The following is a 20,891-nucleotide window of genomic DNA, read 5'->3' on the forward strand; positions in this document are numbered from 1 at the left end:
ACTTTAGCAATCTGAATGTCTCTTTCACACAGGGGCAGAAGGAACAGGTGGCTGAGCCATGGTTTTACCTTCCCTCGTCCAGCAACCTAAAGGATAAACAACAGCCGTGGCAAACTTAATGTGACATGCCAAGTTGACAGATGACACCACCTATCAAATTGGGGCATTCAAGAGAGAGGGGCCTCCCTGCAACCACAAGCCAACTGTTTGGTTTACGGATGTGGCACATTATCCCCATTATAAACTGTAATTCGGCAGACTAAAAAAAAAGCATTCAGGATTTGGTAGGATCGCTTCCTGAACATCTGACACCAACTGTTTAGCCATGGTTTGAAAAGCACACTTTTTATAGCTCTGTCTAGTGTGAATCTACTTTTTGGGGTGGCATTTATTGCTGTGATTGGGACTTAGATTGCCCTAATCCATTCATACACAACTGTCTATACAGACTCTTGAAGACTAACCCAATTATCGAATACTGAATATATTAACACCATGGTCAGCCTACCAAAGATAATATTCATAGCATCATATTCAGTGGGTACATGGAAATGTATGTGTGAGATGGGGAAACAGCTCTCATTGTTGAACACTGATTGTGTGGAAGTAAATTAATGTTTGACTGACATTCTGTGGTTTAGCCACAAGATGTCACTGTTTTTCTAACACAGCCTCAGACTGCATAGATATTTGTATATTCATAAAGAGGTGGAGTTTTCACACAGAGTTGGAGTGAACAGGAAGAGGAGACTGCAGCCATGTTTTGAACGATGCTGAATGAAGGGGACGTGTGAGCTGAGAATCCGATGACATCCAGGTGTGGGAGCTTCCCTCAGTAACCATAGCTGAAGCTAAGTGAAGCTGATCCAAGTGAAGGGTCCAAGACCCTGATCCTGTTCAGAGAAAGGAAGATTGCTTCCAGTAATGCTGATGAGAGCAGAGAAACAACGCAGCATACACTGCAATATCGCAAGCTTGTTGGAGAGACATTTGTTCTGTTCAGAGTCACCAGCGGATGCAAAGCAGACCCGGGTCGGTAAGATTGTGCACGCACCTCATTTTAGTGTTGGCGCCTTGAGACTGAGTCCAGGCCTATAGTTAGTTAGTTAGGGTCTCTGTTTGTGTCAGGCCACAAGTGTTGTTACTGATTATTGGAAGGACTCCACAACTTAAATTGACATTTCACATTGGAGAGCTGATAAAATCCTACAAACTCAAGCCAGGCTGGCAATTTGCTCAGAAGGAATACTCAGGCACGTGCTACGGGACCAGTTATGGGAGGGGGAATACTGTAGATTTGTGTAAGATTGTAAGCTGTTGTCCTGCACCGCAGGCTAGCCCATACCGTACACCCATACACTGATTCCTGCTCTTTTAGGGTAATAACGGGTAAAGTGTGGCAGCTTAGTTGTGCCCGCCAGTAGGTAAATTTCTACACTTTCTACCTTCATCCATCAGGAGGCGCCGCGCTGTGCAGCAGAAGGGTCTCAGCCTTTAGGCTGGGTGTATGTAAATTTATTGTATGTTTCCAGCATTTGTGGTTTTGTTTATTTGCCACATCTAAGTAAAATTCTGTTGTGGCAAAAGCTGGTGTTGGGGTTGCATTCCTTGTTCGTGACTTCACTGTATCCTGGGGAGCCCACCCCGGTACATGGCTTACATATGTTCAGCCAGTTCAGAAAAAGAAGCTTTGAAATATGATTTAATCTCACATATTACAATCAATATTAAATACTGTAGATGTTTTTTTTCATCTTTACGCTTGACAAAAGATTCTGTTTCTAAAGTGCCACCATTTGGCACAAGTACAACTAAGCCACTTACAAAATACTGCATCTGCCAAATTGCAATTACAGCCCCTGCTACACAAATGCACATAGGACTAGGCCTCATTAGGATGGAATTCATTTACCAACATGTTTTATAATTGTGAAAAGAAGACAGAACATATTGAAGAAACCTGTATGAACACAAGGTGAACACTCAGGTAGTGTACCAGGCAAAAACTGATCCATTGATTTCGGTGCTGCAATATCAAAATACTACCTTCTAAAACACGGTACTACTACGTATGCTACCTAATATGCAAGTCTAGTGCACAAATGTCACCTGTCTACCTATAGCAGATATAGCTAGTGTTCCATATAGTTACAGAGATACTTATAGTTACATAGGTTAAGTTTGAATAAAGACACCAGTCCATCCAGTGCAACCGGAGTGTGTGTGCTTATGTCACTACCATTCTCAATATCCCTGTATATTGTATTCACTAAGGGACACATCTAAAGGTTTTCTGAATGTATTCAAATTATCCACTGACACCACCAAGAGTGGAAGGGCGTTCTACATCCTTACTGCTCCAACAGTAAAGAACCCTTAGGCTCCATGTACACGGGACATTTGGAAAACACTTCTGAATGATGGAAAACGTAGGTTAACCACCTCCTGCCCGCCATATAAGGAAATGACGGGCACAAGGCGGTTCTCTCGTTCTGGGAGGACGTCATATGAATTCCCCCCACGCTAACCTCGCATGCGCGGCTCTGAGGGCACGCAGCGCGGCGATCGGCGGTGCGCTGTGTCCCTGGGATACAGCGGATCAACGGAAAGAGCCGAAGATGTCGGCTTGGTCAAGTGATCAGCTGTGTCCAATCACAGCTGATCACATGTAAATAGGAAAATGCCGGTTATCAGCATTTCTCTCCTCATGAGCTGTCATGCTGAGAGCTCCTGAGGAGTGGAGAGACAGTAATCGGCATTCCTCAGAGAGGACATGTACACTGATCATCAGGGCACTGATGATCAGTGTGCCCTGATGATCAGTGTAGGCCCAGCAGTGCCACCTGTCAGTGTCCATCAATGCCAACTGTCAGTGCTCATCAATGCCACCTGCCAGTGCCCATCAGTGCCACATCAATGTCACACATCAGTGCCTACCAGTGCACAACAATGCCACATATCAGTGCCCATCTGAGCTGCCTTTCAGTGTCACCTATCAGTGCCAGTCAGTGCCACCTATCAATGCCAGTCAGTGCCACCTATCAGTGCTGCCGATCAGGGCCACCTATCAGTGCTGCCTATCAGTGCTAGTCAGTGCCACCTATCAGTGCGCATCAGTGCCGCCTATCAGTGCCCGTCAGTGCCACCTAACAGTGTCAGTCAGTGCCGCCTATCAGTGCCACCTATCAGTACCACCTATCAGTGCCATATATGAGTGCTGCCTTTCAGTGCCCATCAGTGATGCCTGTCAATGCCCATCAGTGCCACCTACCAGTGCCTCCTCATCAGTGCCCATCAGTGCCACCTATCAGTGCCCATCAGTGCAGCCTATCAGTGCCCATCACTGCAGCCTCATTAGCGCACATCAGTGAAGGAAACAAAATCACTTATTTACAAAAGTTTATAACAAAAACTAAGAAAAAAAATTTTTTTTCCAAAATTTTCTGTTGTTTTTGGTTTGTTTAGAAAAAAATAAAAAACCCAGAGGTGATTAAACACCACCAAAAGAAATATCTATCTATCTAAAAAAAAATTATAAAAATTTCATATGGGTACAGTGTTGCATGACCGTGCAATTGTCATTCAAAGTGTGACAGCGCTGAAAGCTGAAAATTGGCCTGGGCAGGAAGGGGGTATAAGTGCTCCATAGACAAGTGGTTAAAAAACATGTGTTTAGCCATGTTTGCATACCTAGTTTATGCGCGTTTATGAGCGTTTGCGTTTAGAAGCATTTTTTAAGATAACCTCAGGAGACCTTCCAAAATGCCCAGAATGCACTGAAAACAGTAAAAAATTAACTATTTCAGACATTTTGAGAGACATAGAGAGAGCAGAAGCAGAGAGAGCAGTATGTGTTGAGATGACCTGCTTTTTCTGGTTGTATTCACTATGGATCCCATCATGAGCATAATGCAGCACGTTCTACCATTTGTTCCTTTACACAAAACCTGGAACTCACTGCACTGGTGTACTAGGTCCATATGAATACATGGAAAATGCTTTGCATGCATTTCTGATGATGAAAAAAGGCTCTAGACAGCATTTGGATATGGAACAGTTAAAAAATGTTTCTAAACGCAAACGGTTATAAACGCGTATAGCTGCGTTTGCACGCATTTGGCGTTTGAAACGCTGATAAAATCTACTCCTGAACGCAAGTTTGGTGTGTTAAAAAAAAGTCTGTTAACTCAACTGCCTGTAAACGACTGTAAACGACTATGTGTAGATGAACACATTAGGGAGAGTTCAGGGGCTGCTGAAAAAAACACAGAAAAGCTCCTAAACATGAGTTTGTCAGCTGCAATGTGCATGAACTTAGGCAGTTTAGGACTGAACAGTCTCTCCTCCTTCATTGCATGTCTCCTTTAGAGACCTAATATTATATCATTTTCTAGTCATAGTCATATTTGTAGTCATTCCTCTTAACTGAGGTGCTCCCCCAATTCCCTTATTAGCTTTGTTACCCTTCACTGGACTCCTTCCAATTCAGGCATATCCTGCCTGAGGATCAGTGACTAAAATTGGAACATATTATTATTAACCACTTGCCCTCCTGAGGATTTACCCCTCTTAATGACCAGGCCTCTTTTTGCTACTCGGCGCTGCACTAATTCAACTGATAATTGCGCGGTCATGCAATGCTGCTTCCAAACGAAATTTACTTCCTTTTTTTCACACAAATAGAACTTTCTTTCGATGGTATTTGATCACCTGTGCACTTTTTATTTTTCACGCTATAAACAAAAAAAGACCAAAAATTTTGAAGAAAAACAATATTTTTTACTTTCAGCTATAAAAAATATATAGTAAACTCAAAGTTAGTCATAAATTTCAGCCAAAATGTATTCTGCTCCATGTTTTTGGTAAAAAAAAATCCCAATAAGTGTATATTGATTGCTTTGTGTGACAGTTATAGCGTCTACAAACTATGGTATAGATCAGTGATGGCGAACCTTTTTGAGCCCGAGTGCCCAAACTGCAACCCAAAACCAACTTATTTCTTTCAAAGTGCCAACACTGCAATGAAACCTGAATATCGAGCTTTTGGTTTAGAAAAAACAACTCGTACAGTAGTGCAAACTAATTAACAGTACAGGGATGACCAGAGACTGCGGACAGTACAGGGATGACCAGAGACTGCGGACAGCACAGGGATGACCAGAGACTGCGGACACAGTACAGGGATGACCAGAGACTGCGGACACAGTACAGGGATGACCAGAGACTGCGGACACAGTACAGGAGATGACCAGAGACTGCGGACACAGTACAGGAGATGACCAGAGACTGCGGACATAGTACAGGAGATGACCAGAGACTGCGGACTCAGTACAGGAGATGACCAGAGACTGCGGACACAGTACAGGAGATGACCAGAGACTGCGGACACAGTACAGGAGATGACCAGAGACTGCGGACACAGTACAGGAGATGACCAGAGACTGCGGACACAGTACAGGGGATGACCAGAGACTGTGGACACAGTACAGGGGATGACCAGAGACTGCGGACACAGTACAGGGGATGACCAGAGACTGCGGACACAGTACAGGGGATGACCAGAGACTGCGGACAGTACAGGGGATGACCAGAGACTGCGGACACAGTACAGGGGATGACCAGAGACTGCGGACACAGTACAGGGGATGACCAGAGACTGCGGACAGTACAGGGGATGACCAGAGACTGCGGACAGTACAGGGATGACCAGAGACTGCGGACACAGTACAGGGATGACCAGAGACTGCGGACAGTACAGGAGATGACCAGAGACTGCGGACAGCACAGGGATGACCAGAGACTGCGGACAGTACAGATGACTGCTGACCTTTGGGGAGGGAGGGGGAGCGGGTACCTGAATTTGACAGGTACCCGCTCTTACTTCCGCAGAGTTTTTTTTTTTTATCTTACCTGTTCCTTTATCCAGCCGCGCGCTGTTTTCCCGGCTTCTGTAGTGTGGGCGCTCGTCGGACAGCCGGATGCCCAGTGCGCATGCGCGAGAAGCGCTGCGCTTTGTGATTGGTCCGGCGGCTTCTGGGATCTGTCATGTGTCCCAGGTACCGCCTTACCATTCACAAAGAGCACTGCTTCTTGCGCATGCGCACTTTTGGACCCGGCTGTCACGCACACTACAGAAGCCGGGAAGACAGCGCGCCGCTGGATAGAGGGACAGGTACGGTCCCACTGCAGAGCTGAGCGGCCGGCCTGGTATTCTGACACGGCGGCGGTGGAAATACCGGACCGGCCGCTCTATATTCGCTCCATAAGACGCACTGACATTTTCCCCCCTTTTTTGGGGGAAAAAAAGTGCGTCTTATGGAGCGAAAAATACGGTATTCTCCTGGCGTGCCCACAGATAAGGCTCGGCGTGCCGGCTGTGGCACGCGTGCCACGGGTTCGCCATCACTGGTATAGATACTGCAATTTATGCCATTTATTTGCTATACAGCACTGCGCTAGTTTAATGGACAATTGCGCGGTCATGCAATAGGGTACATAAATGAAATTTACATCCTTTTTTTCCCACAAATTGAGCTTTCTTTCGGTGGTATTTGATCACCTGTGCGTTTTTAATTTTTTGTGCTGACAATTTTGAGAAAAAAAACAATATTTTGGACTTTTTGCTATAAAACATGTCCAGTAAAAAAAAATTTAAAAATCAAATTTAGTCATAAATTTCTGCCAAAATGCATTCTGAGACATGTCTTTGCTACAAAAAACCCCAATACATGAAAATTAATTGGTTTACGTGAAAGTTATAGCGTTTACAAATAGTGGGAAAGATACTGGGATTTTTAAATTTTTTTTATACTAATAATGGCGGCGATCAGCGACTTATGGCAGCGATCAGTGACTTATGGCGGCAATCAGCGACTTATGGCGGGACTGCGGCAGACATTCTGACACTGGGGGGGAACTGACTTGGGGTCACTGACATCCCCAGTGACACCAATACAGTGATCAGTGCAAAAAAACCCCACTGACACTGTACTAATGGCACTGGGGAGGAAGGGGTTAACTTTATTATTCAGTGAAAGGGTTAACTGTGTGAGGGGAGTGTTTCACTAGGGGGCGGGGGTGTGTACTGCAGGAACATCGCTGATCGGGAGAGATAAACTCTTCTCTCCCGATCAGCCTGTCAGGAGCTGTCAGGGAACTGACAGAAAGCACAGCTACTGCAGCTGTGCTCTCTGTCACTGATTGCCGCTAATCGCCCGGCTGTGACCCGGCGACTGACATCCATGGCCGTGATCGGCGGGACAGGTAGGGTGGCAGCGTGCCTCGCGCGCGCCCCCTGCCTGTTTTGAAAACACACGTTTTAAAACGTGGTTTTGTCCAGCCGTGCCATCCTGCCGCCATATTTATACAGTGGCTGAGCGGCATGTGGTTAATATTATACAGGATTTATATAGCACCAACCATTTGTGCAGCACTTTATGATATAAAGGGGGACAGTGCAATTACAACACAGTTCAATAAAGGAGGAATAGGAAGGCCCTGCTCATGGAGCTTACAATCTAATAGGGAGGGGGAGGTGGTACAAAAGGTAATTTCTGCAGGGGATAATCTGATGGAGGTGACTCAAGTACAGATTTTTAGGTGGAGGTGGGGTAAGCTTCCCTGAATAAATTAGTTTTCAAGGATTGCATAAAGGTGGACAGGGTAGGGACTGACCATTAGGGAGTTCTAGAGGATGGGTAGAGATTCTGGAAAAGTCCTGGTGGCAAGCATGGGAGGAGGCAATCCTACATACTCAAGATGTGGCTGAACCAGAGTTTTATAAAGTTTTACAATTATAGTTTTGGTACTGTGTTCTAGATTGTACATTCAAATTATTGCACAGCATATTCATCCAATTTAACAATTTCGACCACGTCTGATTGCTGTAATTAGTAAACGTTAAAAAAATCTGCTTGTTTTCACATTTGCCTGATTCACTACCATGATCTTGCTTGCCAGGTTCGCCCCAGTGACCACACCAGCTTGGGAAACTCCCAGCATTCCACACCTTAAATACATTCTGTCGCAGTAGATCTGTTCATTTTTCTGTGAATGTCATGGCGATAACTCAGTCAAATAATCTCAGACCCATCTCTGCACCAACACCTGTGCAGTTAAAACAACACAGCTTACCTCTCTGTTGGTAATAGTTATACAGGGGCAGATTTAGGCAATGGCGTCAGATTGCTGCTTTCACATTTGCCAAACATGCATAATTTAGCCATAATAATAACCAGTACTTAACCTATTAGTTATTATTATACAGGATTTATATAGCGCCAACTGTATGCTCAGTGCTTTACAATATGACGGGAGACTTTATTTATTTTACTTATTTCAGGTACTTATATAGCGCCGTCAATTTACGCAGCGCTTTACATACATATATATTGTACATTCACATCAGTCCCTAACCCTCAAGGGACGTACAACCTAAAGTCCCTAACTCACATTCATACATACACATACTAGGGACAATTTTTTACACAGGAGCCAATTAACCTACCAGCATGTCTTTGGAGTATGGGAGGAAACCGGAGTACTTAGAGGACACTCACGCAGTCACAGGGAGAACATGCAAACTCCAGGCAGGTGGTGCCGCTGCTGAGATTCGAACCAACGACCCTAGTACTGCCAGGCGGAAGTGCTAACCATTTACAATACAGCAACAATACAGTTCAATACAAGAGGGTTAGGAGGGCCCTGCTCCTTGGAGCTTACAATCTAAGAGTTGACCTTATAGGAGGCAGAAAAAGAACCCTAGACATAGTTTCTAAAAAGCCCAAACTTTTTTTCAGCCTTCTTTTGGATCAACTCCTCCTACATTGTAAGCTCCAAGGAGCAGGGCCCTCGAACCCCTCTTGTATTGAATTGTATTGTTACTGTACTGTCTCGTGTACTGTCTCCCACCATAATGTAAAGCGCTGAGCAAACTGTCGGCGCTATATAAATCCTGTTTATTAATAATAATAATATTAAAAAAGGATTTTGTATATGGAGGTTTTCTTTTTATCTATTTTGTTTATTTTTCAATAGGTTGAAATAGATGGACTCAATAGGCAGCAATCAAGCCTGGCTGCTCATGCACCAAGTGCTGTAATGTTATAGGATAGGCAGAGGGTTGTGACATATCGCCCCATAAGTGCAAGTAGATGTATCTGCTTTTACAAACCTGCCCCGTAATCTTAATAATGCAGTGCTTTAATCTGTTTCACAACCAGCACTTGTTAGGCGCTATGACAGCTTTAATAAAAAATGATTGACATTTATGTTATTTAATTTGCTTATGCTTATTAAATAATGTGGTGCAATAAGAGACAATATTCAGGTGAAGGCTAGAATGTTATTCAGTGGTCTATCCTAATCTGAGTTAAAGAGAGACTATAGGAGCCATCTGTTCAACAGGAGGCATGGAAGCACAAAATCAATTAGAGCCATATGCACCAAACAGAAGCAAGACACGAAATCTGAAATAATCTTCTCAGTTTGAAGCAGCAGACAATAATCACAATGCACAACTAGAACACAATCACGTAGATTGAATAAACATTTGCAAGTATTAAAAGGATTTTAAGTGGCTATTGAAGTTGAGGATAATCAAATCAGCAGAATTGCTGATTCATCATTTTCCAAGTCTCCTTATTAATAAAGCAAAGTCACATGATATCTCTTTTTTTATATATAAATGCTTTATTTCTCCAAGATATATTGGGAATCAACATGACAAATTAACATTAGGAAAATACATGTTTTTGCAATGACTATATTACATATATATCTATAAGACATGCTGGTTGGTTAATTGGCTCCTGTCTAAATTGGCCCTAGTATGTGTATGTATGAATGTAAGTTAGGGAACTTAGATTGTATACCCCTTGAGGGTTAGGGACTGATGTGAATGTACAATATATATGTAAAGCGCTGTGTAAATTGATGGCGCTACACAAGTACCTAAAATAAAAATAATAATAATAATAATAAAAGATGAATAAAAATCTCTATTTAGGGAAGTATAATGACATATAGATCAAAACTAACATATGAATTAAATAATGTTATAAATATAATACTCAGTAGATTTCTAGTTCTCTGTTTAAGGTTAGTCTTCCAGAATAAGCAGTATTTATGGGGTGTATATTAAAAAGAGGGGAAAAGAAACAAAAAAAAGAAAAAAAAATGGCAAAAGCAGAGAGGAAGGGGAAAATATATTGTTCTTCTGATATAGTCACATTTTTATTGTTAACAAGCTTAGAGAGAATTCCTATACAGCAACCAATGTGTCCAAAGTTTAAAATGTTTGTCATATTTGATGTTGGCAGGAGTGTCAATTTTTTTTCCATAGAGCGGGTATGCATGCCTTAGCCTCATTCAGGAGATGTTTGAGAAGTTACCGTAGTTTTTATAACATTTGACTGGCATTTGTGTATCAAGTAAAAGGAAAGCTGCTAGTATATTCAGAAGAAAGCAGTCTGTCAAATCTTTAAAGTGATTCTAAAGGCTTCTTTTTTTTCACACATGGAGCCGTGGCTGGGCCCCGCCCCTCTCTCTTCTCATTGGCTCACTGGCTGTGATTAAGAGCAGTGGGAGCCAATGGTTAATGAAAAGAGGAGGTCCTGGGATAGTCCACATCGCTGGATCGAGAGGGGCTTAGGTGAGTATTGGGGGGGCTGGGAGGGATGCTATACACAGAAGATTTTTTACATTCATGGATAGAATGTATGAAGGTAAAAAACCTTGAGCCTTTGGAACCACTTTAATAGCAGTCTTGATGCCAGACCAGAGATTAGCTAATACTGGACAGTCCGAGAAAATATGCAGCAGAGAGCCTCCATTTTGATGTAATGTCAGCACAGGGGATATTTGAGGGTCAATTTTATGTAAAATTTGGGGGGTTTTATATCATCTTGTGAGAATTTTATATCCATTCTCTTGAATGATATCTCTTATCTGATATCTTATATATTATTTGCAAATTTTACTGCCATGTTTGTTTCTGTTCAATATTTTGCACATTCATTAATCTTTCTGAATTTAGTAATGATTCCAAAGGCATTTTAGATCCTTAATAAATTTCATGAAAAAGTAAGTTAAGGCTAACATTTAATTGTAGTCTCTGTAGGCTTTCTTTAGATTGCCAACCTGCGGGAACGTGCTGTGACTGTTTTCCGACATGCTGAAAAATGTTGGTATGCAACAAGCATGTTCACGATCCCATTAGATCTAACTCCTCCACCATCAATTGTTGTAAACCATGCTTGATATGAAGGCATCACCCAGCTTGGCTTTATGATCAATGAATTTTAAATTGTTACAAAAAATATACTTGTATATAAGATCCTGCAATGTTACAAACTGTTACTTATTATGTCACAGTAATGTTGATAGCTAATGGATCTCTTTTTAAAGCAGTAATAAACTTTCTTTTTTATTAAAAAAAAACATGGGCCCTGGGTGGTGTAAGCCATAATGTGCTAGTATGCACCGTATACTTACCTTAAAAAGAAGCGCTCCAGCGACACGCTGTCACCACTGACAGGGCTTCCATCTTTACCTGGTCTTCCTCCTGGGTTTGCAGGCTATGGCCGCTTGAAATGGCTGAACCATGATGACATGACAGCCACGACAAAGAGCTCTGAAGGGACGTCATACTTTAGAGGGTATGCACTAGTGATGTCACCGGCTGCGTTCTGTGTGAATGTCTCCTAAAGTTTAGGAGATATTTACTGTACCTATAGGTAAGCCTTATTATAGGCTTACCTGTAGGTACGAGTTCAAAAACAAAGTTTAATACCGCTTTAAAGAATGACTGAATGCAATTTGGCATATTACTTTCTTTGATGATAGCTCAGAGTAGGATACAAATCTTTAGGTTCCATAGCTCTGAGGAAGGGGATTGGGTCCCCGAAATGCGTCAGCTGTTTTTTGTCATCCAGTTGCCAGGTGGAGGTGAGGAGCGGACTCTTACATTGTGTACTTTATGCATTTACATGCCTTTAGCTCACTAGACTTGTGAGTATATCTATTGTCTATTACATCTTCTAATAAAATGTCAAGGTTAGTGCTCTAGGTGTTTGCACCCTCTCTGTTTTTTATGTTTTGTACAGTTTTGGATTACCCAGATCTGAAGAGGGCTCCAGTGCCACTTCTTTCCAGTCCAGGTTGTGTTAAGAACATGTGACATTTGGCTCATGCGATGGTTGCCTCTACCAATTTCTGAGTGCTGAAGTGTTAAGTTTGAACTCTTTTTCCTATATTTAGGTACTATCAAGGTCCTACCTTTCCTCAGGGCTTGTGCTGCTCCATGTGTTGGCATCCATCTTAGGTCTGCAAAGCATTGTGGGATCCTTTATGCTTTCAGCCCTCTGCGGCTCCTCCCAGGAGGTGGCGGCTTATCACATTTAGGTCTGTTGTTTGCAGCTGTCCATTGCATTTGTGTCCTGTCTGTTGCACAGCAGCAAGCTACTGTTCAGTTAACTCTTTGCTCTCCTGGATACCGACTCGGCTTTGGCTAAGACTCCTCCTGGCTTCTGACCCTGGCTCTGGTGACCATTCTTCCTGGCTTCTGACCCAGGCTCTGGTGACCATTCTTCCTGGCTTTTGACCCCGACTCTAGCGACTATTCTTCCTGGCTTCTGACCCTGGCTTTGGCTACGGTTCCTGCTGGTTCTCGACTTGATTATCCTGGAAGACGACCTTGGCAGGAGAACCTCTTTCCTACCAAGTTATCCGCTGTTGCTGTCGGACTTGCATAGACTTTTGTCTTGTTTCTGTGTAAATAAACCTACCTTTATTTGCACCTCCTTGTGTGTCTGGCTCCTCGCTCCCTGACAGGTGCCTATGTTGGAAACCTTCTGTAGTGTAGTGTAGAGACCCTGCTTTAGAATGACACAAAGCAATATCCTTATTCTCCAAAAATAATCCACTCACATCCACTATTTCCGGGGTTATCAACTGGTCAGTCGCAATCTACAGGTTGACTGTGGGCAGCTGAAATGTAGATTGTGAACATGGCTTTTTCAAACCTTCCCCCAGCCTCTAACGCTCTCATCCTAACAACAGAGTCGAGAGTGGGAGGCGGAACAGTACTGGATGGAGGGCGTGAGTGGGCACTAGTTCTTTTAACCTTTCAAGTTAACCAGCAGGTGATTGGTTGTCAGACGGTCCTAGTAGCCAATCACCATATTGTTAATATGAAGCAGCTCTTGCTCCCGCCCTCCTCCAGTACTGTGCTGCCTTTCATTCCCCACTGTGCTGTACAGCCCTTGTAAGGTAGGACAGTGCTACCTACATTGTGTAAGGGGGATGATGTAAAGGAAGCAAAGGACACTTCTTATGGGGGAAAGAGAACACTGCTATGGGTGGGTAGAGGACACTACTGTGGGAGGGAGAAGAGGACACTGCTTTAGGGGGGAGGAGGATACTATCGGGGGGGGTCAGAGGAAAATGCTGTGAGGGTGGGAGGCAGAAGACATTGCTTTGGGAGGGGCAGAGAGGCAGGGGACACTACTGTGGGGAGGACAATGCTTGGGGGGGGGGTTCAGAGGGACAGAGGACACTGCTTAGGGGGGCAGAGGTGCAGAGGACATTTCTGTGGGGGGGGGGGGGGGGCAGAGGACACTGCTTTGAGTGGCAGAGGACACAGCTTTGAAGCGCAGAGGGGCAGAGAACACTGCTTTGGGGGGCAGAGGGGGAGAGGCTGCTGCTTTGGGGAGGCAAATGACACTACTGTCGGGCAGGCAGATAACACTGCTTTGAGGGGGCATAGGGGGCTAGGACACTACTGGGGGGGGCAGAGGACACTGCTTTGGAGGTACAGAAGGGCAGAGGACACTACTGTGGGGGGGGGCAGATGACACTGCTTTGGGGGGGCAGAGGGTCAGAGAATACTGATTTTGGGGGATAGGGGACACTATTGTGGGGGGAGTGATGTGAAGGAGGACAGAGGATACTATTGTGGGGGGGAGTGATGTGAAGGGGCAGAGGACACTACTGTGAGGGGGCAGAGGATACTACTGTAGGGGGAGTGATGTAAAGTGAGGCAGAGGATACTACTGTGCACATTATGGGGTTGCTTTACTAAAAGTGAAGAGTGCAAAATCTGGTGCAGTTCTACATAGAAACCAATCAGCTTCCAGGTTTTTTGGTCAAAGCTTAATCGACCAAGCTGAACATAGAAGCCAATTGGCTACCAAGCACAGCTGCACTAGAATTTGCACTATTCAGTTTTAGTAAATCAACCCCCATGTGTATGTGTATAGGGGAGTTTTTTTTTGCTTTTTTTTTCTCGTTGTTGTCCAGGTAGATCTCAACCACTGAAAGGTTGCCTACCCATGCACTAGTTAATGGCCACAGCAAAAGAAAAAGTAAACATTGGGGATTTGGGGGAGGCTGAGAGCAATAGAAGGTATTTTTTTTAGTTAAGAATACATTCCTGTAATTATTTTTTTTTTGGTATAAACCAAAGTTTAGTATCCCTGGTTAAATTTTGTGTTTGCTTTGCTATAGCCAGCCCAAGCTGTGTTTAATTTTTTATTTGTTCTGCAGGGTTTTCCTAAATTTAAAGTATTGCTTGCTTCTGCCTGCTTCTGTTTAGAAGTTTACAGTAGTTAATGTGGGAAGAACTAAGAAATGGTTTGTGAATATATCTCCTCAAGTCAATCCTTCAGGAGTTTGTTCATGTGTGAGCTGAGGGAAAGTGATAAATGTTTGAAACAAACCTTCATTAATTTTCTTTTCTCCCCTGGCTCTGCCCCAGATGGAGTCAGTATAAAAGCTTTGTGGATTACAGTTGTTCTGCTGGAGGGCCTGTCCAGAGAGAACTGTGCATGAAGTTGTCTGCCTGGAGGGAACATCTTAAATTGAATCTTCTGTGCTGAAGAATGTCCAGAGAGAGCTGGGTATAAACTGCTGCTGGACTGGCAAAAAGGATTCACTGCTTACAGTATAAGGAACATGTGGCTGCTCTGGAAGGGTCAAGGTCCTAAACTGTCCAGAAAGAGAGAGGTCCATTGCAACCTATGAAAACATGGTAATGCTCTTGCAGAGTCACAGACTTGCATTATGGCTGCTCTTACAGGGCCAAATAATTATCAACTAAACCAGAGAAAAGGCAAACATAAGCTACACTTGTGGGTGGGGCTTAACACGCCCTAGTGGGGACACTGTGGAACATTGCTTGCTAATGTCTGCATTGCAGGTAGAAGCTGCAGTCACATGAAGGCAGCACTCCAAACTTAGAAGAGAGCTGAACAACTGGCACAATTAACACTTTGTAATCTGTGCCCATACTTCCTACACCGTTGACACTACTGTACTACGGAAATGGCTTCTGTTAGGGATCTTCTCTCCCCAGGTATGCAGCATTTCTGAGCCGGTACCACGGAGCGTGCACTGGTCTCCACCAACTCAGCAGTCCTGCCAGCTCACATTTGATTCGCCTTACATGCACCTTGTCAGATCAGGCCAAATAGATGGACAACAAAAATCTTTACTAACGTAGTTAGATGAGACATTTGAGCAGTAGTTGACAGCATCCTCAGTACTTTCTTTACAAAGTTATCTAGTGTCCCAGAATAGTGTCCCATGAGGTAGTCATACCTGGTTTGGGTAGTAAATCCTTTTCAGTGCATAATTGGGAGTAATACACATGTGGTAGCAATGATCCATTGCTACCACATATGTATGAGTCATTTTTTTCCCTAGCCAACCTATTTAGGGAACTAATGACCCATATATATATATATATATATATATATATATATATATATATATATATATGATATGACTGTTTTGGGGTGGTAACCTTCCTGAAAAGAGCAGGAAAACTGGCCAACAACGTTAACCTTCCCTTCTCAGGAACCACCAACTCACAGGTCAACTAAGGACAAATACAGTACAGTTGAAATAACCAAACCCAGACATAGAGCAGAGAAAAGCACAGAGAACATTTTTGAAAGCACCTGCTTAAAACAGAGTTATTCTCTTTAACGTCCAACACCAGGGGGACCCCTAAGTGGAGAGGATCATCAGCCTCATACACAGCTGAGGGAGGACCACCCAGTATCGGATGACACCTGGATCATTTATACACAAAGGCGCATATTTTATGCGGGTCTGGTGAGTGCGCATTGCTTTATCACTTTCGTGCACGGATACCTGAACCAAGTCACCTGAATACCTAAGTCACCTGCATACTTGAGCACCTAATCTCTGTCACCTAATTGAGGAGGACTTTTTATTGATCGAACTGATTGAATACATGTCATTACCTATATATGTTTAGCGCTGCACTTTATTTTATGTTTAGAGTTATTCTCTGTTTGAGAACAATTAGGATTCTTTACCAAAAGAACATACATTCCACATTAATAATTATGCTACCAAAATTAGTGGGTGCTGTAACTTGCCTTCAGCATTGCTCCTGTTTCTTCTTGCTGGAGCCTGCCGTATTCTTGACCAGTCACTTCCTTATTGGAAACTCCCCTTCTCTCCTTGGTCTCAAAAACCATGAAGGAGATTTACTAAAGCTGGAGCATGCAACATCTGATGCAGCTCTGCACAGAAACCTATCAGCTTTCAGGTTTTATTATCAAAGCTTAATTGAACAAGCTGACATTACAAGTTAATTGGTAAGTTAATTGGTAATCATGCACAGCTGTACCAGATTCCATGTGCCCCTTTTTTAGTAAATGCCCCCCTATATGTCACTTTCTGTAATTAAAATGTGTGTATTTCCAGCCTTGTGTATATGCCTTGGCTCAGGTAGAGTAGAAGGCTAACAGAAGCTTTACAGTGCTAAAGTTCACAGGTTGCTGACAACTGAGGCTGCACAGGGCAGGGTGAGCCAGTGCCTTACTGGGTTTTAAACAGTATAGGCACTTATTTTTAATGTTTTATATATCTATACCTGCAAAAGGGGCCAACATAAAGTGGTCTATCATGACTTCATTTTCTGACTAAAGTTCCACTTTAAGATTCACCTTTCTATCTGTGTAGCTCAGATATGCTGTCATCTTTTTCAGGTATCCTGTTTTCCTATTCATCTCTCTCAGCAATAAAATACTTGACATGTGAAGAATGAAAACATTTGTTTTATTTCATTATTTAAATAATTTTGTTTTGTTAAATCTGTTTAATTCTTTTAATTTGTTTTCAGAATTAATATTGTTTTGTTTTAAAATTTGATTCTATTCTATTTGAATTCAATTTGACCTATTTGAATTCGAATTGTCATTTGCATTATAATTTATTCTATTTGAAATTCAAATTTTGCAAGATGGTTATATTCTTTCTATTTTATTCTATTCTAGTTTATTGCCTTTTCTTTTCTATTTTATTGTATTCTCTTCTTTTTTTTTCTATTGTATTCTAATCTATTCGAATTCAATTTTATTCTATTTGATATTCGAATTTCGGAACACAGTTATAGTCTGTTTTACTTTTAATAGTTTTTTCTATTCTGTTCTATTCTATTCTATTGTTTTTCTGTTCTTTTATTTTCTATTCTATTCTAATCTTTTATTGTCTATTCTGTTCTAATCTACTCTATTCTGTTCTATTTTATTCTGCTCTGTTCTAATCTATTCTATGCGAATTCAAATTTCTTCTTTTTTTTTTTTGCCTTTCAAACTTTATATTTTTATTTCTCAAAAAAATCAATACTTTGATAATTTGCTTATTTGAGCTTCTTCTTGGGACACAGGTTGTTTGTGTGTCCACACTTCTTCTTGCGACAGTTTACAGCACGAGGATGGAGCCTAGCACAGCATTTGCGGCAAATCATCTTGTCACAGTTGTACTTCTGGGCAAGTTGCCTGAGGAAATGCTCAATGGAAACCATCACGAAGACGCAACACCAAATGCAAGGTGGACTCTCTCTGAATGTTGTGGTCCGACAGTGTACGTCCATCTTCAAACTGTTTGCCAGCAAAGATCAGACGCTGCTGGTCAGGAGGAATACCTTCCTTGTCCTGGATTTTGGCCTTAACAATTTCAATAGTATCGCTGGGTTCAACCTCTAGTGTGATTGTTTTCCCAGTAAGGGTTTTTACAAAGATCTGCATGTTGGCGCCTTCTTGCTTTCCTGCACGGCATCCGGAGTAAAAGAGGAAGGCAATTCAAATTTATTCTATTCAAAATTAAAATTTTGAAAAATAGTTATATTCTTTCTTTTTTTTCTATTCTATTTTTTTCTATTCTGTTCTTTTCTATTCTATTCTATTTGAATTTATTCCATTCGAAAATTTATTTTCGTAAGACAGTTTTATTCTTTCTAGTTTATTCTGTTCTATTGTTTTTTTTGCAATTTTTTTGCTATTCTGATTCTAATCTACTCTATTCCTTTATGTTCTATTTATTCTTTTCATATTCAAATTCAATTTTATTTGAATTCAAATTTTGTCTGAATTTCATTTTGTTATTTCGGATTGGTTAATATTGTAATTGGAAAATTCGGAGACATCCGAATGTCTGAATAATGAAAAATATGTCTGAATTCAAAATTCAGATCAAAACAAACCACACATGTCTATAAAATACAGATATAACTAAAGTAACCAGTGTATCAACCCTACCGTATGCCAAGAATTCTGTCATGAGAAAGTATGTACCGAGGAGAGTAAGTACTGGAGCATTTGGAGACACCATCTTTCTTTATTGTGAAGAAGTATATTTTTGCTTGGAGAGAGGTCACCAGCATTTGGAAACTTGCATAAAAAGCTAGAATGTTAAACTTGCCAAGAGTTCGCATTTCTACTATGTTAGTCAGGAAGCAAGAGGCGAGGAAAATATTTTCTAAGTCATCTTTCATTTCCTTTCTCCATTATCACATAACTTGATTCACCAGTTTGACTTGATTTTTCACTCTTTAGTTTTGATGTGTTAACCTCAGAGAAAAGGAATGTCCAGTCTTTATAAAGACATGTCAGTGCTGGGACTTTTCCCACACAATATCTCTTCAAAGGAAGACAGGAAAGCATCTCTTTACATTTCACCAGTCAACCTGTACATATCACCCTCACTTCTGCCCTCTCAATATCATTGCACTTATCTCCTGCTCTCTCTTGGTCCACATAATGTCACCGCTACAAAAGCACTGCGGCATTTTCCCTAATATAAATCTCGCTCCCACCTCACCTCCCTCACACTCCTATTACTGCTAACTTCTGAAGACATTGCCCCAAACCCTGGCCCTCCACCATCAAACTCCAACCCACAGAAGCAGCAGCCTCCCCTCTCTGGCCGCAGCAGCAACCCTCACTCTCTCATCTCAATTCCCCTGCTTCCACGCACCAACCCCTCCCTCCTATGTGCCCTCTGGAATGCCTGCTCAGCCTCTAACAAACTCTCTACTATCAATGACCTCATCCTCTCCCACTCCCTCAACCTTCTTGCTATTACTGAAACCTGGCTCCAGGATTCCGACTCTTGTCTCCTCAGCTGCACTCTCCCATGGCGGCCTCCTCTGGACTCACTCGCCCAGACCCAGCAGACGAAAAGGGGGCGGAGTCAGACTTCTTCTTTCCCCACAAATCACGTTCCAGGTTCTTCCTGCCCCTCCGTCTCTGTCCCTCCGCTCTTTTGAAGTTCACTGTATTCATCTCTTTTCTCCTGTTTATCTGAGGATCGCTGACATCTACCGGCCCCCGGGCCCAGTTTCACACTTTCTCGATGACTTTTCAGCATGGCTACCATACTTTCTCTCCTCTGAGGTGCCTGCCATCATCCTCAGTGACTTTAACATCCCAGTCAATGTTCACACCCCTGCCACCTCTCAACTACTCAACCTAACTTCCTCTTTTTAACCTAACACAATGGTCACAATCCACCACCCACTCCAATGGCAACACCCTTGACCTTGTATTCACCCACCTATGCACTCCCTGTAACCTCTCTCACACCCCTTTTCCTCTCTCTGATCACAACTTTATCAGCTTCACACTCTCCCTGCCTCCTACCTCCCATGCCTCCAACCAGCAAACCGTTACCTGTGGAAACCTCCATCACCTCAGCCCTGACCTTCACTCCGCTACTGAGCGCCTCTATGATGAAATTGCACCCCTGTCCTGCCCAGAGCTGGCCACATCTGCCTACAACAACTATCTGTCATGCACCCTAGATGCTCTTGCTCCTCTTTCTACACGCAGAACCAGGCCTCGCCTGTCACAACCCTGGCAAACAGATAACACCAGCACTCTTGAGCGAGCTTGGCGTAAAGATAAATCCCTGGAAAACTTTACCCTCTACAGATCTGCTCTTCTCAAATACAACTCCAGCCTTCTCGCTTCCAAGCAAACCTACTATAACACTCTCATCCATACCCTCTCATCCAACCCTTGTCAACTCTTCTCTACCCTTAAATTCTTACTCCACCTTCCACTGCCTCCACCCACCAACTTACTTACTGCACAGGAGATTGCCAATCACTTCAAGAAGAAGATCGACACACTTTGTGATGAGATCTCCAGTGTCAAGCTTCCTCCTCTATCCAACATACCAGGCCCAACACCAAACTCTACACTCTCCTCCTACGACCCTGTTACCACCAAGGAAGTTACCGAACTCCTTTCCAGGGCCCACTTCACCACCTGTCCCCTAGATCCTGTCCCCTCACAACTGTTGCAGCCTCCTTCCTGCTCTATCCTAAACTCTCTAACACATATCTTCAACCTGTCACTCTCCATTGTCACCTTTCCCTCCCCACTCAAACATGCACTGGTTACCCCCATTCTCAAAAAACCCTCGCTGGACCCCACCTGTTTGAATAACTTAAGACCCATCTCCCTGCTCCCGTTTGCCTCCAAGATTCTCGAGCTCCTTGTTCACAACCATATGAACTGCTACCTCACTGACAACAACCTTCTTGATCTCCGACAGTCTGGCTTCCGCCCACA

General features: G+C 42.9%; 1 pseudogene; it reads right to left on the reverse strand.

The window, feature by feature from the left end:
* Window positions 1-17,668: 17,668 nt before the first annotated feature.
* Window positions 17,669-18,104, reverse strand: LOC149466385 (ubiquitin-ribosomal protein eL40 fusion protein pseudogene; annotated as a pseudogene).
* Window positions 18,105-20,891: the final 2,787 nt, after the last annotated feature.

The sequence above is a fragment of the Staurois parvus genome, unplaced genomic scaffold (genome assembly GCF_062004578.1).
Source record: "Staurois parvus isolate SC_StPar_1 unplaced genomic scaffold, SC_StPar_1.0 ptg000131l, whole genome shotgun sequence".
Classification (NCBI taxonomy): domain Eukaryota; kingdom Metazoa; phylum Chordata; class Amphibia; order Anura; family Ranidae; genus Staurois; species Staurois parvus.